Source organism: Alligator sinensis, unplaced genomic scaffold (assembly GCF_000455745.1).
Source record: "Alligator sinensis unplaced genomic scaffold, ASM45574v1 scaffold33_1, whole genome shotgun sequence".
NCBI lineage: Eukaryota > Metazoa > Chordata > Crocodylia > Alligatoridae > Alligator > Alligator sinensis.
Genome location: NW_005842086.1, coordinates 640,831 through 652,345, shown reverse-complemented (window position 1 = coordinate 652,345; position 11,515 = coordinate 640,831).

Below are 11,515 nucleotides of genomic sequence, written 5' to 3'. Positions count from 1 at the left end.
ATGCAACTCCATTGCCTGTGTGTATGTATGTGTATATATGTACATCTATTTATGAAATACATCTATTTTATTCCTAATCATTATTCAAGCACAGTGGAAGTAAACTACTCAATTTAGCTGATAAAAAGTTATGTTCAGATAAGGTAAAAATCAGTAACTATAAAACTGGCTTCTTTCTAGACCCCCTAATCTCCCATTATCACTTTCCTGCAAACAGTTGTTTTTAAAGGTATTTCCTATTTCCATATTAATATGGCATCCTAAGCATAATCTATAAGTATCATTGCACCAACATGTATATTTTATCACTAGCTACTTAAAAATCCTTAGACATTAGCTGTTATATTAGGTAATTGTTTCTTGTTGACTAGGAATGTAGCTTTATTGCCCCCAGATGTTAAAGCTATTGCCTGGATTTTGTGCCACTCTAATCCCTAAAGGCCTGATTCTACAAAATATTTAAAGATATGTTTATGTCTAACCAGATTCAGAGACGTTTTCTATACCTGGAGGATTTATTTACACTATTACCTAACTGCAGCAGTCATTCCAGCAATGCACAGAATTGCTCTATTGTGGCTGTCAATAAGCACCAAAATATTCAGGGGAAAATAATACTCTGGGTTTGCACGTTGTATGCTTTCTGACCTACCAAAGAACTCTGACAGACTTTATACTTCAAATCTGTTCCCTTCCTCCATGCTAAAGGAAAGGAGCAATAAGATTAGGACAGCTTCAGGCTGCACAAAACTGGAAACAACCCACTACTTCACAGTGATTAGATCAAAGTAGGGCTGTACAGAGCTTTGGTAGCCAATTCAATTCGGCGGAGATTCGGTCTGATTCAGGGACTGAATTTCTGAATCTGAATCGAATCAAGAGACCAATTAAAAGCTCCGAATCGATTTGAAGCATCTGAATTGATGCATAAAAGATTTGGCGATTTGGCCAAAGACTAAACAGGCAGCTGACACAGCTGCCTGTAGCTGGTAAGTCTGTTGGGGTTAGGGGAGGGCAGGGAAGGGGTGTGGGGGAGGGAGGGATTGGAGCTGGGGCTGGGACAAGCTGCCCAGCCAGTGCAGGGGGGTGGGTTACTTGGGGAGGGGCATCAGCGCTGCGAGTGGGAGCTCTGCCTGCTGCTACTTCCCCAGCTGGCACAGAGGGGTGTGGTACACAGGCATGGCAGCACTGGGAGCAGGGGCTATGCCCTGCTGATGCTTGCCCCCTTCCTCCCAGAGCAAATAGTGCTTGCATCCCGCACCCCTCCCCCCACCCTGGCTAGGCAAGTGGCAGCAGGGCAGAGCCCCCCCTCTGAACACTGCTGCACTCACATCCCACACCCCCTCGCCCCCCCTCCCAAGTAACAAGGCCCTCTGCACCTGCTGGGAAGCTTGTTCCAGCCCCAGCTCCAATCCCTCCCTCCCCAAAAACCCTTCACTCCCCATCCCCCAGCCCTAACAGACTTACCAGCTGGAGGCAGCTGTGTCAGCTGCCTGTTTAGTCTATGGCCAAATCTCTGAAGTGGCGCCAAATCTTTAGGATCTAATTCAGCTGAATCGAATTGGGATCATGATTTGAATCTCTGAATGGAATCACTGTCCTCTGAATTGGCCGAATCCCAAATCCAAAGCAAATACTTGCTGCTTCACACAGAGCTAGATCAAAGTCCAGACAACCCCTGGGTTGTAGTGACCTCAGTCAGACGCTTCCCTCCCCTGAGGCAGCAGCCCTTATGACTGAAACTGGAAATTACTAGATGCTTGAGACACATTATTTCATTGGCAGTTTGTTGATTTTGCTATACAGGAAAACAAATTCTTTCCAGACACTGAAATTGTGATCAGCTTTGCTCTGGGATCTCAAGAGATCAAGCAAGATTGGTAGGATTGAAAGTGGGAGTACAATGAACTGTATAATTGAAACAAAAAAACTATATCAGTCCTCTCTCCTCTCCTCATGTACCACATGCACCACCAGGAATCAATCACCAGACCAAACATGAACAACTGCAATAGATGCAGGCAGGCCTAACCAAAGAGTCATGGCTACAAATATGGTGTGCTATGAGCACAAGGGGCATTTATAGATGTGTTCCAGGAGGTGGGGGGGGGGGGGGGGGCCTTAATTAGCAAGTCACACTAATTAAAAGTGCCCAAGCGTCCTATGTATCAGCATTCCCCACACTGAAAAAATGGGGGTGGGATGCTTTGAACTAAAGCTTGTTTGATAAGTTTTAGTTCAAAGTGCCCCACTGCCATTTTTCAGCACGGTGACACGGATACACGGGATACTGGAGGCTGCTGGAGTCTGTTAATTTCCGTGCTTGAGCAGACTCAATTAAACGAGTCTGCTCCTACATGTTGAATTGACAGCATGTTGGAGCAGCCTCCCTGCATGTGTATAGGAGCCCAAAGACAGATGTGGAAGAAAAGGGGAAGAACATAAGTGAAGAAGAAAGACAAATTTCCCAGTTAAGATCTTTCCTGTCACTGACAGTTCCAAAGACACTTTGAGAATTCTGGGTCCCATCATAGGGTACCCCATATAGTGAAGCCAGAATTTAAGAAAGCATATGTATCCCTTATACAACAATATATGTACCCAGTAGATAGATAGATAGATAGATAGGTGTGTGTGTGTGTGTGTGTGTGTTAAAAATATCTTTACCTAAGAGATCTACATATGGACATGCCTTATCCTGACATATTCAACTTCTGACTTTGGGTTAAAAAATGTCACATGTATGTTTCATGCCAAAAAATAAAATGTATTTTGCCATACGAAGGAAATTTACTACAACGATCTGTATATTGGTGGATATGATTTATATTTTTAATTTAATTAAAATTTCAACCAAAAATATGGAGAAAGACAAATGTAATGTTTTATTAGACTTCAGTTTCTGCAGCATCAACTGCAAGTTTGGCTGCTCCTACAAACTGGCATACTACCAGGTTTTCATTTTTATTAAAAAGAAAACTAATCTGTTTTATAAATATTAAGAAGAGTTATATACTATAAGGAGCTAAAAATAATTCTAGGGTATATTTTATTGATATTCTGCAGAGCCCATAGGAGAAATATCAAAATCAGATACTTGAGTTCTTTTGAAGTTTAGGGGTGCCTATACACATGCTCTGACACGTTCTAATAGAATGGTCTAGCATTGGTGCAGCACCATGTGTTTAAGCCCCTGCGGGTTTAAAAATGGCCACTGGGTGCTTTAACTAAAGCTTATTAAATAGGGGGCTTAATATATGTGATGCTGAGGCATTTTAATTGGACCTGCTTTCCAAGAACCACTCTAATTAAAACACCCCTTCCCTCCCCTCCCTGTCCCCAGCATGTATATAGGCCCCTTTGGGGTTTTGTTTGATTATGGATTTTGGGCATGAGTTTATTTTTTCTATTCTTTACCATTTCTTAATATGAAAATTTCAACACTTTCCTAGCAATGAACTATTGAAAAATGTGGATAACATTCAGTAAAAAGCATAGCATTGCTGATCCTGTGAAAAAATCAATCAATAGATTTAATTTTCAGTACATTTAAAAACTATGCATGAAACTATATTGTTACTGAATTATTCACAGGTGACAGTTTTCCAAATGTGTGACTGATATACTGAAGTCATGACACTGGCAAGATTTTGAGTGGGTTGGGGAGTGGTTGGTGCCTATTTAGATAAATCAGCAACACACCAATACTGAGAAGAAAAAGCTAAAATTTATTTTACATTTTATAACAATATGAAACTAAACCCCACTCTTAGAACCTGGTGTAAGTAATTTGGGGTCAGGGGAGGGGCATGGGGGGTAAGGCTAGTGGGAGGAGATTGAGAGGTCCAGGGAGAGGTTCAGTTAGCAGGACCAGGGGTTGCTGGTGAGTCTTCAGGGGGTAACGAGTAGTTGTCCATTAAGAGTTAAAGGGTTTGAAGGGCTAAAAATAGGAATTTAATCCAGGTTTCCCACATCCAAGGTGAGTGCTTTATCCATGGAACTGCATTATGCATAGCCAGATTTACTGGGTATGCTCTGAGAACACTTAACAGAGTGGGCCCTTCAGGTGACACAGGCAGAGAAACACCCACTTCGTGGATCATGACAGATCTTAGGACCATACTACTCAGAGATGCTTCTGGGCATGAATCCAGGGTCAATCTTTAAGCACCTACATTCAGATCCAAAAAAGGATTTACGTAAATATGTTGCTTTGTAGTCAGAATTTATGTGCCTTACTTGAGTTTTGCCATAAGCATAACTCTTCCAAAATGTGTAGGTACAAGTAAAATTCTAAGTATTCCAGAATTTAAGTGAGAACTGAGATAAGTTTAAAAATCATAGCTTCCATGTATGCTCAGCACGTCTGCATTTTCAAACGAGATATGGTGTTAGCATCTGACTCCCACTTAAAATGATTTGGAAATCACAAATTAGACTTGTATGTAAGTTCCTGACCAACTCTTCAGTTAGTCATAGACTTCCTAACAATGCAGGTATAGGAACGCACCTTACTTAATAGCCTAGTGGTTAAATCACTGCTCTTAGAAGTGGGAAAACTGGGAACAAACGTAATTTCACTTTACTTGCCCAAATGGCAGGTTTTAAGCCATATAAACGACCATTTTGGCAATTAGAATAGAAAAATGTGTTTACTGCCCATACAGGGCAACTGCATACCTCCCTGTTCACTGTGAAGTATACTTCATGTACTCAGTAGCCATGTGGATGCTTATGCAAACTGTATATAAATGCCAAAAATGTCACTGGCGTGTAGGTTGTAGCTATGTTGGTCTAAGTACATAGGCAGACAAGGTTCCTTGGGTGAATCTGATATCTTTTATTAGGCTTAGCCTGATGAAGGGTTTTTGAACCCGAAAGCTTGCTTAATAATTTTTTTCCAACCTTTTGGGTTGGTCTAATAAAAGATATCAGATTCACTCAAGGAACCTTGTCTGTCCAAAAATGTCACTTACATGTCTAGAAAAATGCCTTCTAGGCAGATAAAATTAAACAGTATTCTGCCCTAGATTGTAGGCCTTTCTCAGCCTGAAAGTTCAAACCTACATTTTCTACTCCCCAGAAAAGTGCCTTAACCACTAAGCTATGGGCTAGATTAGGCCAAGTGTACCCTTGTGTGATAGCTACTTTGCACATGTAGCTGGTCCCCAGGTAATTGTGCGATCAACCAGTTTATTGCACAATACCTGTAAGGTGAAGAGGGGGTCGGAGTGTACATTTTTGTCTAAGTATAGTAAAGCCTGCATCACTTAGAGGTTTCCAGGAGCCTGTTCAGAGTAAGTTGAGTTCTTTTGCTTTTGTTGAAGGACTTGATCTTCTCTCCCAATGAACCTCATTAAGTATTTATCAAATATTACATATGCTTACCTCTGAGTATGATGGATGATGATATGGTCCCTTTCTCTTTCTTCTCCCATATCCACATTACTTTCTCCTCTAAATCATTCCCAGATCATCACAGCATAAGTCAGCATTTAAATATTCAAAGATAGAAGCTTAAAACTACTGAAAAAAAATCATACCTTTAAGTCTTAATTCATGTTCTCCTTCAACCTTTTCAGTCTTACCTTTGAGAAGGATTCCTTTTGTTTCATATGCCATCACCTTTATATATCCTTTTGTATATCTCAACAATACACACCATTCCTGTGCATGCGAGAGCTGGGATGAATAGAAATATCTTTGTTCTGCTGTGGTTTAAACATTTTAGAAGCAGCCTGTTCCAAATTATTTCCCCTTGTATCCATGTAGATGATTATTCTAGATTAAATGAATAAAAACCTAATTTAGAAATGTATAGTTATGTACTAGAGAAAAAAAAATGCCTTTCTTCTCCTGTTTTCAGTCTGTAACCCAAACACACACATTTATGTGTATGTTTGTGTATAACTATTATGGCTAAAAGGATCTGTGTACACAAGAAAGAAGCTTTTCATATTCATTTTTTACTATATATGTAAATGGATGGATATGACAAATATCTGTAAGTAAGAGACCACAAATCAATATGCAATTCATTCACTTGAATAAAACTTCAGAGGTTTACACCAATTTGCATGTTGTCAGCTACATTCCCATTATACACTAAGCACTTGGGAATATTTAGTATATTTAGTAATAGTCAGGAATGGGAGTCAAATTCAGACATAAAATCTTAGAAACCTTATCATATAACTGGCTTCCTTGGTGCATGGGGAGCCTCCACACCTGGGATTTCCTTAATTGAGGGGTCTCCCAGTCACAAGAGCTTGCTTCTTGCTGGTGCAGGGGGAGGCTGGGATCAGGCTTTCCCGCACCACCAATAAGGTGTAAAAGGATCTAATGCACGATCCCACAATCACAACTCCTGCCATGCTTGTATGGCATGGCAGGAGGTGCAATTGTGTGGATTGTGCATTAGATCCCATTGCACTTTTACCTGCACATGTACAGGGGCCCTAATATAGCCTTGAAATTTATTGGACCTCATCAGCTTCATAACAGCACAATAGCGACAGTGGTTGGTATGAATGATTAGCCAACAAGTGTACATGGCAGGCCATTTTCTGATTGCCAAATGAGCATACTCTATGTAGCTTTGACTGTGCTGTACTAGCAAAGCAGTCCTAATGTGGACACAGTTGTATCAACATAGTTTCATTTTGTACTGATATGGGGAAGCCATAAGCATAAGCAGAATTAGCTCCAATAGTAAAACATTTGCCTCAGCAGCTTCTGATGTCTTTGACTAACATCAATATACCAGCAGAGTTTTACTATGTAGACATAGTGTTACACTAGTACACTTATTCCCAGTCCTGTAGAGGAACAGCTATATTTCACTGATACAGATGCATCCAGGAGTTCACAGTTACTATACTGGAATGTATAAAACCGTATGACTTCTAGTGTGCATAAGGCTTCAGGCTTGATGTGTCATTAAAGGGTGCAAAATTAAATTCCCTTTTTAAAAGGATAGCTATCTTCTGAAATTCATCTCCTGGAGCACCATTCACTACCCTCAGAGTAAAAATCTATCAAATTTAAAAGATGCTAGATAGAGTATTATTCTTTTCCCCCATATGGACAGTTACAGGAGAGTATTAAAGTTAAAGAAGTTAAAGGAGTCCAAAAAGGAATAAATAAATAAAATAAAAAGGAAACCAAAAGGAAAAGGACAAAGAAAAAGTGGGCAGTGCATGGAAATTGGGGCCCGGGGCCACAATGCATGGCTGTCAGGCCCCAGTGGGGAGTGGGAGAGGGCCACAAGAAGGTCATTCTGTGGATGGGGGAGTGGGTCCAGCTCCCTGCCACTGCACACGCTCCCAAAGAGTAGAGGGGACCCATGCCCCTCAGATTTGTGTGCAGGGCAAGGGCTCCCTGCCCTGCTACCCTCCCCAAGGACCTCCATGGCCTGGTGGGTGGGGCACAACATAGCAGAGCAAAGCAGGGCCAGATGGGGAAGCTCCTTGCTGCTGCTGCGAGCCCCATGCTGTCCTGGCGATGTGCCCGCTGCCCACCCCAGAGTAACAAGGGGCACAACCCTGCACTGCCACCCCTGCTGCTGCTGGGCGGGTAGGGGGTGTGTCACTAGGGCAGTGCAGGGCTCACAGTGGCAGCAAGGAGATTCCCACCCAGTTGCACTCTGCCCTGCCATGCTGAGTCCTGTCTGCTGGCCCATGGAAGTCCCAGAGGAGGGCAGCAAAGTGGAGAGTGTGAGTGTGCAGCAGGCAGCTTGCCCCCACCGGGCACATGACCCCTAAGCCCCTCCTGGAGTACACACAGAGGCGGGAAGCCAGCCCTGCCTCCCCTGCCTTAGTTGGCAGCAGGCAGCCCACACCAGGCCCCTTCACAGGTTCTGCTCTGGCCCTACCATCAGTGTGGGAGGGGAAGCTTGTCTCCCTGCTTGGGACACAGCAGCCTCCTGCGGGTAACAGCTGGGGCTTGGGTGCTGCTGTGGTGTGCAGGGGGCTGCGGACCATAGCCCTGGCAGCTGGGGACCACTCTGGCAGGCTAGGGGGCAGGGGGGCATGGATGGAGGGCAAGCACCATCAGGAACAGGAGGCTGTGGAGGAAGTGAGGAACACCAGCAGGGTTGCGGGGGCTATGTTTGGGGAGTGAGGACCACCTGCAGGGCTGGGGGGCTGTGGCTTGGGAATGAGGGGCCTGGACCTGCATGCTGGTGAGCTAAGGGGTCATGATAAAACCCCCCAAATCAAATGCCAAAATCTATAGGTACTTAAAAATTATTTTACTATAATGATTGAGGCACTGGTAGGCTTTCAAATTGCTTTAAAATTGTAAGTATATCAATAAAACATTGTGTATATATATATTTTACGTACCACAATATTGACTTCAATATGAAGCATAGCACCCTGTGTTCAAGAGTAAACAGGGAGGCAAAGCAGCGCAACTTTTGCTCGCCAGCATAGAGGCAGGATCGCTTGCCCAGGAAGGGTGAAACCTGGGACCTTGACCCACATCACCCTAAGAAGATTCAGACTACATCTCCCACTTCACAGGAAAATGCTTTAATTACCATGCTATGGATGCCTCTTCCCGCACACACCTTTTTTTTTTCAATTGGTCCACTAGACAGATATGTGTAAAAGAATAATAGGGCCAGAAGGAGAGGTAACAGGGAGTGTAACTTTGTCCCCAGGGATGACGCTTCAGTTCTGGTCCTTGTTGTTCATTGGGCAGTCCTGGGTTAAAAATAACAGCAGGAACCAGGACTCCTCTCCTTTCCACCCTTCCCCCCACAAAGGAAGTGTCCTAAATTGCTTAAAACCTAAGTCCTGTTTAGGCCCCATTGAGATCAATTGCAATGTGGCCCTAATTTTCTGACTTTCCTGCCCTTGGGTCTATAATCCCATTCCAGTTGAAGGCACAACAATTCAGAAACAAATTGCACCTACAAACTTAAGGCCTTCCTTCTGAAAATGCATCCTAATATATAAGCGTACATCATCCTCTCATTCAGCTTTCCTGACGATGTGGAATTCATATGACGCATTGTGATAAGTAGATTCCTTTCTCCAAATACCTATATAGGAGTTTGAAAATAAACTGTTTTGTTTATTTTCTCCCAAGAAGAAATCTGTTTGAAAGGAATAAAGCAAGCATCCGCTTAGAATTTATGTCTTGCCTTGAAATGACAATGCCTTTGTTCAAAATTGTCCTGATGCTGCACAGTACAGGGGCAGAGAGTAATTTGTGTGTAAGCAACAAGGAAAAAGAGAATGAACAGAAGAGGAACTTGATCCTGCATTAATGAGAGCACTGCTACATAGCCACTAAATTAATCTTGCCTCTTAGCAGGAGTCTAGCTGAAGAGAGGAGCACATAACTAATAATTAACATACCAACAAGGACACTTAAGCCCACATGTGCTCATATACATGCACTCTTTGCTCATACTTGTATTTTATCTGTATTCTTAAGAGTAGGGAAGAGCCTATAAAAGTTTGAGCCTTGCATTATGAAAGGCTCTATCTTTCTCCATGAGATAGGATTTTGCCACTGATTTCCAAAAAGCAGAATCAAAATTAGCATTCACTTTGCTAACTAACTCTGACTGCAGCACAACTTCTACTGGGTACCATGCGGGGATCAGAAGGACCAGGGATTTAAGGAAGTAAATTACATCTATAGAGGTAAATTATTGCTTTTCTATTTCACAGAGACGCTCTGAAATAATCCTAAAGTATTTTTTCTTTAGTTTTTAAAGAATACAATTTTACCATACATATTCATTTATGATTTTGTCTGCATATGAATTTTCCTTCTAGACAGTCAGACTGTGCCACTCTGAGCATGGACCTGGTGGCAAACCTGGACCTAATGAGAAAAAAGTGGCTTTCTTCATCCCATTTCTAATTCTAAACGTGCTCCATGAAAACCTGTTCTGATGAATTAAGCATAGTTTTATGTTGTTGTCTTACTTTGTTCTGTGAGTTTATTTATTGAAGTTATTTTATTCAAGTTTGACACCCATGTTTATGGCCATATTTAGAAATTTGTTAGTGGCTTCAAATTAGTCAGTATTACAACCTGGCACACTTTCCTTCTGTGAAGTTCCTTCTCTTGCTTCCTGGTTGAAGAGCCCTCCTCCCTGTCTTCTTTCTGGCATGCAGGGTGAAACAGAATCCCAAACTGTTCATAAGTGCCAAATCCTGCAGTTACATGGTTGCATATGTGCCAATTCATCATATGAAGGGGAAATAGAATGTATCCCTTCCCTGCAGCTTCACATAGTTTGTGAGCAACTTGGCCTTCTAATTCAACCACTTCAGTGATAAGAGAGTGAGACAGCAAGGGTTGCCCGCTTAGCAAAGGATTTTTTAACCACTGTGGCTATTCTTAAAGCACTCACGATTTACAAGAAACTGAAAAACAACAGAAGTCCTCAGGTTCACCCTGTCTTACTCTGATCTCATTCCCTCTGCAAATAAGTGTTTCAGCTGGCCAGGATCCAACTATCCTTCTCCTGCAAATCCTACTTTTATGCAGCAGTTGTAAGTCAATTCTGTTTTTTCAGCTAGAGTATCTGTCCTGTTCCATGTTAAATCCACCCTGTCATACATATTCCATCTGCCCCCTTATTGGTGAATGGAACTAGGGTGCTATTTGAGAATCTTTTAACATTTATAAAGGAACATGTAACACTTTAAATATGTTAAATTCACTTTAAATCTGAAGTAGTCAGACATACAAGTCTCTTAAACAAGTTTCAAGCTGCCTGGAATGGCTCAAAAATGTACCTGGAGAATCAAATACAGCTTCAGACCAGCTCATTGTGAATCAGTTCAGTGTTATGTGTGGACACCAGGGCTAGGGGCAGACATTACACATAAACTGGTTTAAGTGATCAGAAACTGGTTTAAACTTGTAACAGAACAGATGTGCTGTGCACATGAACCAGTTTGAGAATGGCTGAAACCAGTTTAAGATAAACCTAGTTGAATGTGGGTACTAATGATGCGGCCAGGAGAACCCCTGATCACCTGATGGCGGACTACAGTGCTCTGGGCGGCATGCTGAAGGAGTTCGGTGCACAGGTGGTATTCTCTTCCATCCTACCAGTGAACGGACGTGGAAGACGGCATGAGAACTGCATCCGAGAGACCAACTGGTGGCTTCGGCAGTGGTGTCTCGAGGCAGGCTTCGGCTTCCTGGACAACGACCCGCACATCACGACGAGGGACATGCTCAGCTGGGATGGGCTTCACCTGTCCCCCAAAGGTAAGCGTGTGTTTTCTTCTAGGTTGGCAGATCTCTTCCGGCGGGCTTTAAACTAGGCTCATTGTGGGGAGGGGAAGATGAGGGCGGGGGAAGCTGTGGACCACCAAACCATGTGGCACCAACAAGGACAGCCCAGCCTGAAGAAAGAGAGCACTGGGAACCTGAAAGCCATGGGGAGGCCAGCACTACAACACAGGTAAGAAATGAGAAGGTAAGAAACAAAGGGCCCCTTGGGACTCGGAGCGGGGGGGCAGCAAAGGCACCAGTC